Raw genomic sequence first — 13,837 nt, forward strand, 5'->3', positions numbered from 1 at the left:
GCCGCGGGGGCAGGCCCGGCACCTGCACCTGCACCTGCACCGGCCCCGGCCCCGCGCTCGGCCCGCGCGGACCCTAGCTGTGCACGAACGCGAGGGTTCACACGCACGCTTACACGTGTCCGTGCTGTCACTGTCTCCTAAACAAAGATGCTCACGTAATGTTTTTCTAGACGCTGCCTTGGATTATCTTTTCCATCACGCACGAGCAAGATATTTTAGTGCGTCTGCAAATGTGTCTGGAAATCAGGATTTCTTGGGGGAACTTTTCAAGCACAGAGTCTCACCCCGGACCTGCTGAGTCAGAGTTCCTCAGAGAAGGGCCCCCGGTGGCTCAGCGGTTGAGCATCTGCCTTCGGCCCGGGGTGTGATCCTGGGGTCCCGGGATCGAGTCCCGCATCAGGCTCCCTGCATGGAGCCTGCTTCTCTCTCTGCCTGGGTCTCTCTGTGTGTGTTTCTCGTGAATACATAAACTCTTAAAAAAAAAAAAGAAAGAAAGAAAGAAAGAACTCCCCAGAGAGGCCTGAGAAGTTTTTGGGGACTTGTAGTTTTTTTTTTAAATTTTATTTATGAGAGACACAAAGGCAGAGCCACAGGCAGAGGGAAAAGCAGGCTCCATGCAGGGAGCTTGACGCCGGACTTGATCCCTGGGTCTCCAGGATCAGGCCCTGAGCTGAAGGCGGTGCTAAACTGCTGCGCCACCAGGGCTGCCCTAGGGGATTTGTATTTTTAATAAGTGTCTTGGGTAGTTTTTTAAATTTTATTTTATTTTATTTTTATTTTTAAAGTTTTAGGGGCACCTGCTCGGCTCGGTTGGAAGAGCACTGAACTCTTGATCTCAGAGTCATGAGTTTGAGTCCCACGATGGGTATAGAGATAACTAAATTTTTAAAAGTTGAGATACAGTTGACATATAACAGTGTGTTAGCTTTAGGTACAACATCGCAGGTGGTTCTTATGGAAAATGTCTTGCCTTTTTAATAGTTGCCCATGTCCAATACAAGGATGTACCACTGTTTATTTAATCAGCCCCCAGTGGTTGAACATTTAGGCTGTTTCCAGTATTTTCTTCAAATTATATATAATACTACAACATATGCTCATTGTACAGGTACCCATGCATGTGTTTCTGAAGGGTAGTTTCCAAGGAGTAGAATAGCTAAATCCCAAGCTTCCCTGAAACTTCTTTCCCCACCTCACAGTGTTTATGTTTGAAACATGGAACCTCATAGCAGGATAGAAGCTGAAAAACCTGCATAGTCAAGACCATCAACCGAAAATATCATGAGTCACATACCTTATTTAAAATTTTCAGGGGATCCCTGGGTGGTGCAGCGGTTTAGCGCCTGCCTTTGGCCCAGGGTGCGATCCTGGAGACCCGGGATCGAATCCCACGTCGGGCTCCCGGTGCATGGAGCCTGCTTCTCCCTCTGCCTGTGTCTCTGCCTCTCTCTCTGTGACTATCATAAATAAATAAAAAATAAAATAAAATTTTCAGTAATCACATTCATTTTTTTGTTATTTAAAAATATATTTTACTTAAATTCAATTTACCAACATATAACACCTAGTGCTCATCTCATCAAGTATCATTTTAATAACATTTTATTTAAGCTGATATATCAAAAATATTATCTCAACATATAATCAAATGAAAATTATTACTAAACTATTTCACATCTATTTTTCATGTTAAATCTTTGAAAATTGGGGTGAATTTTACACTTGACAGCACACATCACCTCAAACTAGCCACATTCCAAATGTTCAGTAGTCACATGAGGCAAATGGCTATTGCACTGGACAGTGCAGATCTAGATCTTTGATTTTCCTGGGGAGGTCATTGTAGGGGACAGGAAACAAACAATTGTGTAGCACCTACAACGTATTTGTCCCTAAAGGGGAACTTAGCGTTCATTATTGTTAACTGAGGCGTGAGATTTTTGCAGAAGGTTAAACTGAATAATATTTCAGGTTAAAGACATTGTTTCTTCAGAACAACCCTAGGAACAAGGCAGGGCATGGGTTATTATGATGCCCATTGTTTCAATCTGAGGTCGATAATTTGTGTAGATCACAGAGCCCCAAACAGAGAGGAGGAACCAGAATCATGTCTTTAGATTTCAGAGCCTATTATATACATATTTTTTTATCCCACTGATCTCTCCATGACTTGTTCTTTCTTTCTTTTTAAATATTGTATTTATTCACTCATGAGAGACACAGAGAAAGAGAGACAGGCAGAGGGAGAAGCAGGCTCCATACAGGGAGCCGGAAAGGGGATATCAATCCCAGGACCCTGGGATCACGCCCTGGGCCAAAGACAGACGCTCAACCACTGAGCTACCCAGGTGCCCCATCCACCCCTTATTTCTTATGTGAATGGTGAAGAGAGACCTGGCAGCAAATTAAGAGCATTATTAGAAGCCACATCATCCATCTAAGTAGTGTGCCATCCTGTAGACTCGTGGTTAAAAACATGTGTGCTGACGCCTCCTGGTGGAAGTCAGGGTTATTGCAAGCCACCCATTATTGTAAATGCGTAGGTGGGCCTACCTAGTTCTCGAATTGAATATACAGAAATATGAAACTATTTACATAAAGGCCATTGAAATTAAAAAAAATGGATTCCTCATAGTGCAAAATGTTGGGCTTCATTGAGGTAGATATTTTTATCTCAGACTGTCAGAGGGACAGTCACAAACTGAATAGTTGCAGGTTCTGCTTCAGATATGTCTTCTTTTTTTATTATTATTTTTAAAGTGTGTATGATTGTACTTGGTCATATCTCAGTTTCTGAGTTTACTAGTGGGTGTGTGAGTGTGTCTATTCTTTGGCTAGGTTGTCAGCTCCTCAAAGGGGAAAGATCTGAACCCTTAATTGAAGGCTCTGGACATTCTGGGTACTTGAATGAATATTGTTGATTGCCCGGGGGAAAAAAAGTTTAAGAGCACAAAATAAATATGGTGTTTGTAATGGAATCTATTGATTTTTGCCTGCCCTGAATCCTTTTCTTTCCCCCTCAAACCACACAGCCCTAGTGAGGCTGTCAATCAAATATCCTGCTTCTCCCGGCTACGGTTGGCCTAGAGATTTGTCTTTTTATAGAATGACAGGGCTAATGCTTCATCTTCAACAGCTGCACTTACAATCTCAATTAGCTAGACCTTTAGGCTCTCTAATGCTTCAGCCTTTTCTGGTATGATTCTGAGACCCCCCCACCCACCGAGCCTAATGATGAATTCCTTTTTCATTATTTCCAGAACAAATCTAAGCTATATTACCTTTTCATTTAAATCTGCTTCCATTTGGAAGTTTGAACAAGATCTCATAAGCATCAAAGGAATGGGAGACTTCCTGTTATCAAACATACAACTATTCTCCTCCAGGGATCAAAATGACAATGAACAGCTAATTTGATAAGAATTGTCTTTTAAAAGTGTTATGCCGGGCAGCCCCGGTGGTGCAGCGGTTTGGTGCCGCCTGCAGCCGGGGGTGGGATCCTGGAGACCCGGGATCGAGTCCCACATCGGGCTCCTGCACGGAGCCTGCTTCTCCCTCTGCCTGTGTCTCTGCCTCTCTGTGTATGTGTGTCTATGAGTAAATAAATAAACTCTTAAAAATGTTTAAAAATAAAAGTGTTATGCTACAATTTGGTAATCTCTAGGGGTTCTGGACACCAGCAAGAGCTGTTAGGTGAGGACAAAGAGCAACCCTTTGTGAAGCAAGTGGATTGGCTTCAGACTGGTGCCTATTGCAGTGTGCTGGAGACACACTGCACCCCATTTAGTCATTAACCATGACCGCAGAGGCTGACATGGGGAACTAGGTCTTCCATCACCCAAGAGAGACCTATTGAGGTCGGCTGCCCTGCTGCTAACTACACACCCCTTATGACCTCTCCCTCCCTACCAGCCCTGTGCTTCTGACCTACCACAACCCCACTAACCCACCCCCCCAATAAGAGGGGCCACATCCTGACTTCCACCTGCAGATCCTCAGACTGTATCCCTACTCTTGGCCAGACTACATTGACTAGAGAAAGATCTAGGTCCTTACACCAAATCTATGGTGGCAGCACTGAGTTATTTTTGAAGACCATATTTGCAAGCATTAAAAAATCAAATATTGGGGCACTTGGGTGGCTCAGTAGGTTAAATGTTCTACTCTTGCTTTGGGCTTAGGTCATGATCTCAGGGTTGTAGGCTCAAGCCCCAGGTTGGGCTCCTTGCTTAGCGGGGAGTCTGCTGGAGATTTTCTTCCTCTCCCTCTGTCTCCACCCCATGCTCTCTCTCTTTCTAAAAATATTTCTAACGAAATCTTTAAAAAATAAAATATTGACCAATTCAAAGTGATATGACAACAATAATAACACAGTGATGTCACCACTGTTGACTGTGGACAAACTACCATATTCATAGGGAATCCACATACTGTGAAAAGAATCAGTTACTCTATGTTTTTTTGGATTTTGCTCATGGTTTTAAACAAGTTAATTATCAACAAAATGCCCTAGAAGTGGCTTTTGGACTAGGCCATGGGTTTTATCAAGAATGGAGGGATCCCTGGGTGGCGCAGCAGTTTGGCGCCTGCCTTTGGCCCAGGGCACGATCCTGGAGACCCGGGATCGAATCCCACATCAGGCTCCCGGTGCATGGAGCCTGCTTCTCCCTCTGCCTATGTCTCTGCCTCTCTCTCTCTCTCTCTGTGACTATCATAAAATAAATAAAAATAAAAAAAAAAGAAAAAGAATGGAATCAGCGCTGAGTGCATGAATCCATACTTAACATTCACTTAACACCTGTTGATGGCACCCTGATGACTAAATTCAGACAAGAACCTCACAGGGTGTCCTCCAATTGCACCTTGATGACAGCAACGTGAATATGTAAAGAGCTCCTCACTGGTTTATGATATTCCATGCCTAGGAAATGGGTCATTGAAGGCAAGAGTGCTTAGGGGAAATTTTGGCCGCAGACTATTCACTAAATCAGGCAGGGACTCTTTGCCCAAGAGCAGAAGTTGCTGTGATGAGTGTGAAGAGTCAGTGTGTAAGGCCACAGTGGGGATTAACACCTGGCCATGCAGGAGTTACCTCTGTGCTTGAGCAGAGGGATGAAAATGGCAAGTCCAGGAAGCTCCGTTCTGGAGCTCAACACAGAGTTTTCTTCCAATTGTGGAGGCGTCATGGAAAACCCCATGGGGACAAAATCTGACTCTGGTGTTGTAGCAACAGAATATGGAGACAAAAGCCACCTGCTGTTCTAGCAGATCCTTAAATCCAGCTACTTGGACAATCGACAATCCTTCGTTTGGTGAAGTAAAAGTGGGGTGCTAGCACTAATGCTTAAAGAAGAGGTACCCAAAACTTAAATCCAGGTGTTTTCTACTTTTTTAAAAAAAGATTTATTTATTTATTTATTTTAGGGAAAGAGGGAGGGAGTACAAGCTCAAGCATGAATCGGGGGAGGGGCAGAGGGAGAGACTCCCCACCCAGTGCCGAGCCCACATGGGGCTCCATCCCCAGGACCCTGAGATCACCACCTGAGCCAAAACCAAGAGTGGAATGCTTAACCAATTGAGCCACCCAGGCGCCTCCTTTTTTTTTTTTTTTTTTTTCAACTTTTAATGGAATGCTTGAAGAGGCAGCATAATCACATGGCTCTGGGTGGGTGTACAGTCAAAAGTTTATCTCCCATCTGTATCCTGTCATCACTCCTTTTTCTTCCTCTAAGCACACCAATGTCACTAGTGCCACATATATTTCTTTCCTGTGCTCCTTTAGGCACACATACACCCACATGCATTCTTCCTCTCCATTGTTACAAGAATGGCACCATTGGTAAACATTCTGCTCCTTGCATTTTTTCACTTAATATATTTTGGAGATCTTGATGTATTAATATCTAGAAGGATTCCTAATTTTTCTGTGGTTACACGGCACCATATTTCTCAGGTGTAGCATAATTTGTACAACCAGTTCTTACCAACGGACGTTTAAGTGATTTCTCATCTTCTGCTATCACTAATATTTGTTGTAATCCCTTACACCACACATTCTCACCCTAAAGAGGTGACAATGTGTTCTTGGCAGGGGAAAAGAAATCTTCCTCAACTTATAAAGCGCAGGTATACATAGAGTACAGAAGCACATATTCAGTACATGGGTGGTATTAACATTTTATGAGGGTGGAGACAGGTGATTAGGAGAAGAACAAATCTACAATGGTTCCTTAGGATACCAACAATGAAAAAGAGTTGGAGAAACACTACCACTGTCTTATTCCAATCCCTGTTGTCAACAGGCCACAGGATTGCCATGACTGGCTTAGGCCTGACGTGGAACATCTTCTGGAACTCAGCATATTGATGCTGGAGCAAAGTTGGGATGTTAGTGGCAGGAGGACGAGTGTGACTGTCTGAGATTAGTCTTGAGGCTGCTGGTGTCTGGACCAGGAGCATCCTACTCTCCTTGGAGCATGAGGACCCCGGGAGCCTCCCTCAGGCTCTACTGTCGGTGTGTGGCTTGGGACATGGGATGCATGAATGAACATAGCTTTCCAGTGACAATCTTGCCTCTTTCTTTACTGATGCAGAAACATTGGAAATATTAGCACAATTTTCTCTTGATTTTAGAGTATCTAGATTTTATAAAAAGTCCTCACAAATGTCACTCAGTCAAAGCCTATTCCTCCCTGCTAATTTGGCACCAATAACAGTTTAGGATAACTCTTAACCTCTCTGGCATTCTTTGAGGAAAAGAGGCATGAAGGGGTCGTGAATTTGCTAAGAGAAGAACTTAAATGTTCTTGCACACACACAAAAATAGAGATCCATTTGCAAGGTGATGGATATATTAATTAATGAGATGTGTGTGGAGTCTATTCCCAATGAATACGAATATCAAATCACCACCATGTACACTTTAAATATCTCAGATTTTTAAAAGATTTTATTTATTTATTCATGAGAGAGGCAGAGACATAGGCAGAGGGAGAAGCAGGCTCCATGTAGGGAGCCTGATGTGGGGCTCAATCCCAGGACCCCGGGATCACTACCTGAGCCAGAGGCCGGTGCTCAACCACTGAGCCACCCAAGTGCTCCAATATCTTAGAATTTTATATGGCAATTAGGGATCAATAAAGCTGAAATTGAAAAAAAAAAAAAAAGAAAGAAAAACCAACAAAAAAAAGTTTTTGGGGGTGGGTCCTTCTCCAGTTTAGGGCTGGATAACACACGATAGCATTTATCCCCTGAAGACATACGGGACTCACACATATGTGAGTCTCCTTGTTTCTTTTGGATCTTCTTTCTGGGGCACAGACAGAGGAGGGAGCTATTTCCCTCACCACACCCAGCTGTTTCCTTTCTCAGTCCGTAAGACTCATTTTCCTCCTCGCAGACCATTGCCAACCCTTGCCCGACCCTCCTGGGCTGAATCGGCTTCCTGCTTCTGACCTACATCTATTCTTTCCATTCAACCAGGTTGGAGGGTTGGCTGGGGGGCATATCCCTCAAGTCCCAAGGGGCAAGAAAATGTCACCAAAAGGCTAAAAATCATCCGTGAAATGCAACCAGATGAAGCACACTGTGTTTCTAAGAATTCCTCTCAGGGAGGGCTTACCATGGGGCTGGAAGGGTTGCTTGAGGAATGTCTGGAGAGAGGGTCAGGACCCCTCACCCATCCATAGTACCTGGTCCCGGAGTCCTGGGGGCCACCAGCTGCCTTCCAGGAAAGAGGGTCCTGTTGACGTAGAGCATACTTCCCATATGAATTATGCACATTCAGTGTGAACTGGACAGCTCAAGATGGTGGGGGGAAGGCTGACCTGGCTCCCACCTTTGCCCTCTCCACCTTCCACCCTATTCTATAAATAAATTTGAACAAACATTTAAAGAAGATTAGCTTGATCTATGTCAATGATTAGCCTACCCAGGGTGCCCAAGGGTCTTGGTCTAGTCCTAATCAGTGCTCATATTTTCTAAGACGTTCTGTCTTTATTCATTGGAAATATACATTTAAAAAGAAGAAAAAGGTTTTCTAATAATCACTCAAGTCCCCAAAGCCATAAAGGAAAAGATTGGTACATTTGACTCCACAACAAAAAGTTTGATGACCAGAACCACCATGGCCACAAACAACAGATATCAAAGTGGGAAAAAGACTGCGATTCATTTCACAGCAAGAGGTTAATTTCCTAAATAGATGGAAAACTCATAAAAATCAATAAGGATGAACAATCCCAATTGGAAAATTGAGCAAACGACATGATGAACAAGAGCAAAGAACTGCATATGGCTCCCAGAGATGGTCACCAGCACTCAGAAGAAATGCAAGCTAACAACACAGAAGCTCTGAAGATTCCTACTGGGAAAATGGGATCATCTTATATGGCAGACATTCTCTCCCATTCTGAATTGACTGTAGTGACAGATACTTCCTGTGTACAAAGAGGTAAACTGAGGCAAGCTTAAAAAGATGAGTTTATTTGGGAATAGCAGAAGAATCTCAATTCGGGACAAGCAAACTGTGGCAAGCTGTAGGTGAGCGCATTGGGGTTTGGGGTGGGTAGCTGTGTCCGTGGGCAGGAAATAGAGGGGAGAGCTCAGTTGAAGTCTGTTTAAAAAAAAAATTGGAGACCAGCTTTGAAAGCTTCCTGAGCCGGCAAATCTAGTCCAGTCACACACACAGCTCAAGACAGCCCCCCCCTTAGTCACCTCCTGCTCACGCCTCTGGTCAAACTTCCCAGGCTTGAGATGGGACAAACTCTGATCAACTTCTCATCTGAGAAAGTTCCAATTCTATCACTTTCCTGTAAATCAGGCACTTGGGGGAAATCTGTCTCTTCCTCCCTAAGCTTTGTCTTCCCGAGGGCACATGCGTGAGATTTCCCATTTTGTTTCTTCCAGTTGTATTTTCGATTGAAATTGTTTTACAACCCACACCAAGTGCCTGCTTCTGTGTCTCAGTGTTTAAAAAAAAAACAAAAACAAAAAACAAAAAACCACGCACTGGCACAGGAGGGACAAGGAGACAGCCCTGATGGTCATCTTGGTGAATCTGGACGGTGGAACGATGACTGTGGGTGAGGGTGAAGGGACACCCTCCTGCGCCCCTCGAGGGCCCGGGGGCCTCGGTTGGAGAACCTAAGCTGTATTTGCAGAGGATCCAGCCTTGGCTCGGGGGCTTCTCAGGAGATGACTCATGGAGAGCAGTCAAAGCAGGAGGACAAGTACCAGGGACAAGGGACTAGATAGGGATGATGAGGGGACCAATTGAAGTACCGCCTGGGGTCCGACCCCTAGCCTGTGTCCCTGTGCGCCGGCTGGAGGAGCTGACTCGGGGACATGTCCTTGGGTGGGGGGCGCACGGCCAGCAGCTCGGGAGCCAGGGAGTGTTAGGGAGCCCAGGGCCCCATTTTCCACGGGGAGTGGCTCCGAGCACTTTGGGGCAGGGGCCCCCAGCCCACGGAAGCACCATCCCTCACTGGAGGAGACAGGAGACGCCGCCTTAGTTAGCAGGACCTTCTAAGGCCGCGTCCGAGTCCGCTCCGGACAAGAGATCTGGTTCCTAAAGCTGCCTCCCTGGGTGTGTGACCTTGGGTGAGTCACTCACCCTCTCTGGATTTGCGATTCTGGGATTCTCAAGTGTCTCTGCCAATCTCAATCTCTGGGGTGCCTCCTCCCTCTCTCTGAACCTCTAACCCCTGCCATCATGCAGGTGGAAGCAAGCACTGCCCATCTGGCTGCAAGCGCCCTGGGAATGAAGCTCCCTCTCCCCCCGCCTCCCTCTCCCTCTCTCTCTCTCTCTCTCTCTCTCTCTCTCTCTCTCTCTCTCTCTCACACACACACACACACACACACACACACACACACACTGGAAAAGCTTCGCAGACCCTGGGACAATGAAACTTCAATGGTCTCTTCCCCCAAGGCAAGGACCTCACCCCCTTGGAGAATCTGAGCGAAGGAATTTGGGATGGGTGTAGGGTTCTCCCTGGGGCGGGGTGGAGGGGGGCGCTGGAGTCACAGAAAGGGTGTCCGTGTGATCATATTTTTACCTGCGGTGTGACCGTGTGTGTGAAAACACAGGACGGGTAGACGGTGGAGTAAGGGCGGGGTCGTGGGCGGTCAGGCGGCAGGCGGGGGGAGGGCGGGCCCTGCGCGGGCGAGCTCTGGAGGGTTCTGGAGCAGAGGAAAGGCGTGTTGGCGGCAAACCGTGGGAGGAAGATTAGCCTGGTACTCGGGGACGTGGGGGAGCCGAGACGGCAGGGGGATGCTGAATGGCACGACGGGAAGACCTTACCCCGCGTGGTTAAAAGCAGGAGTGAAGAGGGTGGAGGAGGTGACGGAGCACAGAGGAAGCGTCTGGTTTCAGATGGGGGGTGTCCCCTCGGCCTCCAGCTCCCGCCTCCCCTTCCTGGCCGACTCCGACGTGTCCTCTAGGCTCCAGCTCCTCTATCAGGGCGGGTCACCTGGTTACCACCTCCCTCCCCCAGCCAGGAGGGGCGGGGCCTCACCTCCCTCGTCCCCTCCCCCAAGCCAGGAGGGGCGGGGCCTCACCTCCCTGATCCCCTCCCCCAGCCGGGAGGGGCGGGGCCTCACCTCCCTCATCCCCTCCCCCAGGCAGGAGGGGCGGGGCCGCACCTCCCTCATCCCCTCCCCCAGGCAGGAGGGGCGGGGCCTCACCTCCCTCATCCCCTCCCCCAGCCAGGATGGGCGGGGCCGCACCTCCCTCATCCCCTCCCCCAGGCCAGGAGGGGCGGGACCTCACCTCCCTCATCCCCTCCCCCAGGCAGGAGGGGCGGGGCCTCACCTCCATCATCCCCTACCCCAGGCAGGAGGGGCGGGGCCTCACCTCCCTCATCCCCTCCCCCAGTCAGGAGGGGCGGGACCTCACCTCCCTCATCCCCTACCCCAGGCCAGGAGGGGCGGGACCTCACCTCCCTCACCCCCTCCCCCAGGCAGGAGGGGCGGGGCCTCACCTCCATCATCCCCTCCCCCAGTCAGGAGGGGCGGGGCCTCACCTCCCTCATCCCCTCCCCCAGGCAGGAGGGGCGGGGCCGCACCTCCCTCAAGCCCCTGAGCCCCTGGGTTGGCAGTGCGGCCTGGTCTGTCCCTTCTGGGACTGTGTCTCTATTAAGGGCAGTGAGCTTGATTTTTCAGTGTTTTATTGTGTGCCTAACACGTACGTTATGTGTACTTACGGGGCTAGAAAAGAGTCTAAAATGCCTCATAGGTTCTAGGGTTTTTGTTTTTTTTTTTTACTTTCTTTTTGTTTTTGTGACATTTTAATTTTTCCAGGCGTCATCCCCACACGTAAAAGTAGTGCTGATGTATGTGCAGCATCGGGGTAGGGCAGTGATTTTCAACTTTTCAAAAACTATCATTCCTTGTTGGAGCTTTTTAAAGAGTATTTTTTTCCTAATTGTCTCCCTCCCAGCTCCCCATGAAAATCTTAATGCGACACACACCCTGTGTATCGGTGTATGTGCTGTGCTCCTGTGGAGGGTGACAATTCATTGTAATATCTGACACTTTTTTTTACATTCTCCCTTCCCCAACAACCACAAAATTTTGCCCCATGTAGGAGGGACCAGGTCACTCCTACATGGAATACGTGGTGTGGGGTGACTATTTGTTTCTCTGGACTGTTACAAGTTACTACAAACATGGTGGCTTACAACAGGAGAAATGTGGGGCACCTGGGTGGCTCAGGGGTTGAGCATCTGCCCTCGGCTCAAGTCCTGATCTCCAGGTCCTGGGATCCGGTCCGACATTGGGCCCCGCAAGGAGCCTGCTTCTCTCTCTGCCTATGTCTCTGCCTCTCTCTCTGTGTCTCTCATGAGTAAATAAATAAAATCTTAAAAAACAAAACAAAACAAAACAAAACAAAAAAACAGCAGAAATTTATTGTCTGAGAGTTCTGGAGCCCAGAGGTCCAAAATCAAGGTGTCAGCAGGGCCAGGCTCCCCGCAAGGCCCTAGGGGAGAATTGTTCCTTGGCCTCTTCTAGCTTTTGATGGCTCTGGGCACTTGCTGGCTTGTGTCTGCATCCCTCCAATCTCTGCTTTGTCCTCACCCAGGCTCTCTCCTGTCTTCTCCTCTTCGGGTTGTGTCAAGTCTCAAAAGGACACCTGTCATGGAATTTCGGGCTTGCTCTGATAATCCAGAATATCTCATCTGGAGATCCTTAACTTTAAAAAAAAAAAAAGGCCACTTTCACAGGTGCCAGGGTTAAGACATGAAAATGTCTTTTTGGGAGCCACCACTGAACCTGCCACAGCGGCCTTGTGTCGGTGATACAAGCAAGAAAGCTCTGTGAAGGGACACCCGGGTGGCTCAGGGGTTAAACTCCTGCCTTTGGCTCGGGGCGTGATCCTGGAGACCCAGGATGGAGTCCCACGTCGGGCTGCCTGCGTGGGGCCTGCTTCTCCCTCTGCCTGTGTCTCTCCCTCTCTCTCTCTGTGTCTCTCATGAATAAATAAATAAAATATTAAAAAAAAAAAGAAAAAGAAAACTCTGTGAACATGTCATAACTCACAATGCTGGTCAGGTGTGGTGATTAAAGTTCTGCGGTGCTTCCAGCAGTTACAAGGATTCTGTTGGGAGAAGCCGAGGAGGATAAGCCTCTCCAATTTCTCCTAAACCCAGAAAAAAACTTAATTTTTTTTTCCCCTTCCTCTCCCTTTCCTCAGATGTAGCCCTTTGGCGCCCTCTAGTGGTAACTACAAAGTCGTAATTTTGCGAGGAAAATCTTCAGGTTTTTAAATGGTTAGCTATGAGAGCCACAGAAGAGCAATTTTCTAAAAAAAAGAGATTTATTTATTTATTTATTTATTATTTATTTATTTATTTATTTATCTATCTATTTATTTAAACAAGGAGTTTAGTTTTATTTTCTCTGTGCATTTGCAAAAATACTTAGGACCAACATAGAAACAATAATAAAACCTCCTGTGAAAATTACACTAAAAAAAAAAAAAAAAAAAAAAGGCCTGAGAGGGATTAGTGCCTTAGCTCTAGGGAGCTACAGTAAATCTGACTGGTTCAAGGAATTGAAAAGATATTAGGAAAAAAAAAAAAGAAAAAAAAGAAAAGATATTAGGAAGATAGAGACGCAGGCAGGGGGAGAAGCAGCCTCCATGCAGGGAGCCTGAGCAGGACTCGATCCCAGGACCCCAGGATCACGCCCTGAGCCCAAGGCAGGTGCTCAACCGCCGAGCCACCCAGGGGTCCCCAGAATAGCAATTAAACAACCCCAGAAGGGGCTTGGAGCAGCTGCGCTCTAACCCAGCACAACTTACTGTCCACCGTCCGAGAAGCGGTGTGGCTTCTGTATTAATGCTTCCTGCTTCTCAACTCGCAAAGGGCTCCGTCACTTCGGGGGGCCACCTTCCATGTGGCCTCCTCCCACCCTGTGTCTGGAGAGCAGCTGCCCCTGGTGGGGCCTCCACAGGCCGTGAAAGCACCCACTTGCTCTCCCTCCCCTAACAGCCGTTTCCTAGCAGGGGTTCCTCCTCCCTGTGTGGCAGTGGGGGAGAAGAGAGCAGGGGAATGGGGATGGGTGGGTGGGGGGGTGCAGGGGACTCTTAGTCCAAGTGGAGAAATCACCCAAGTAATAAACCCTTCAAGTACATCTGCATTGAAGCAGGTTTTCTCAAGAGCTGACTCTGGATCTTAACAGATTTTTATAATGTTATTTTAAAGTCCATCCACAAATGCAAACATTAGCCCAATTGATTTGTGTGTTCGGCATCAGGCCAGGCTCAGGGCACAGGCTGGTAAGACAGGACGCATGTCTGTCTTCCTCAAATTTACTAACAGGGAGACCAAGATCG

General features: G+C 47.5%; 1 long non-coding RNA gene across 1 annotated transcript; it reads right to left on the minus strand.

Moving 5' to 3' along the window:
* Window positions 1-713: 713 nt before the first annotated feature.
* On the minus strand, window positions 714-10,503 carry LOC102153667. Its single transcript, XR_005363636.1, has 4 exons — window positions 10,304-10,503; window positions 10,059-10,182; window positions 7,622-7,741; window positions 714-1,457 (listed from the first exon to the last, which is right to left on the minus strand). It is a non-coding gene; the product is annotated as an uncharacterized LOC102153667 (long non-coding RNA).
* Between the last annotated feature and the right edge of the window lie 3,334 nt (window positions 10,504-13,837).

The sequence above is a fragment of the Canis lupus genome, chromosome 8, assembly GCF_011100685.1.
Source record: "Canis lupus familiaris isolate Mischka breed German Shepherd chromosome 8, alternate assembly UU_Cfam_GSD_1.0, whole genome shotgun sequence".
NCBI classification, from domain to species: domain Eukaryota; kingdom Metazoa; phylum Chordata; class Mammalia; order Carnivora; family Canidae; genus Canis; species Canis lupus.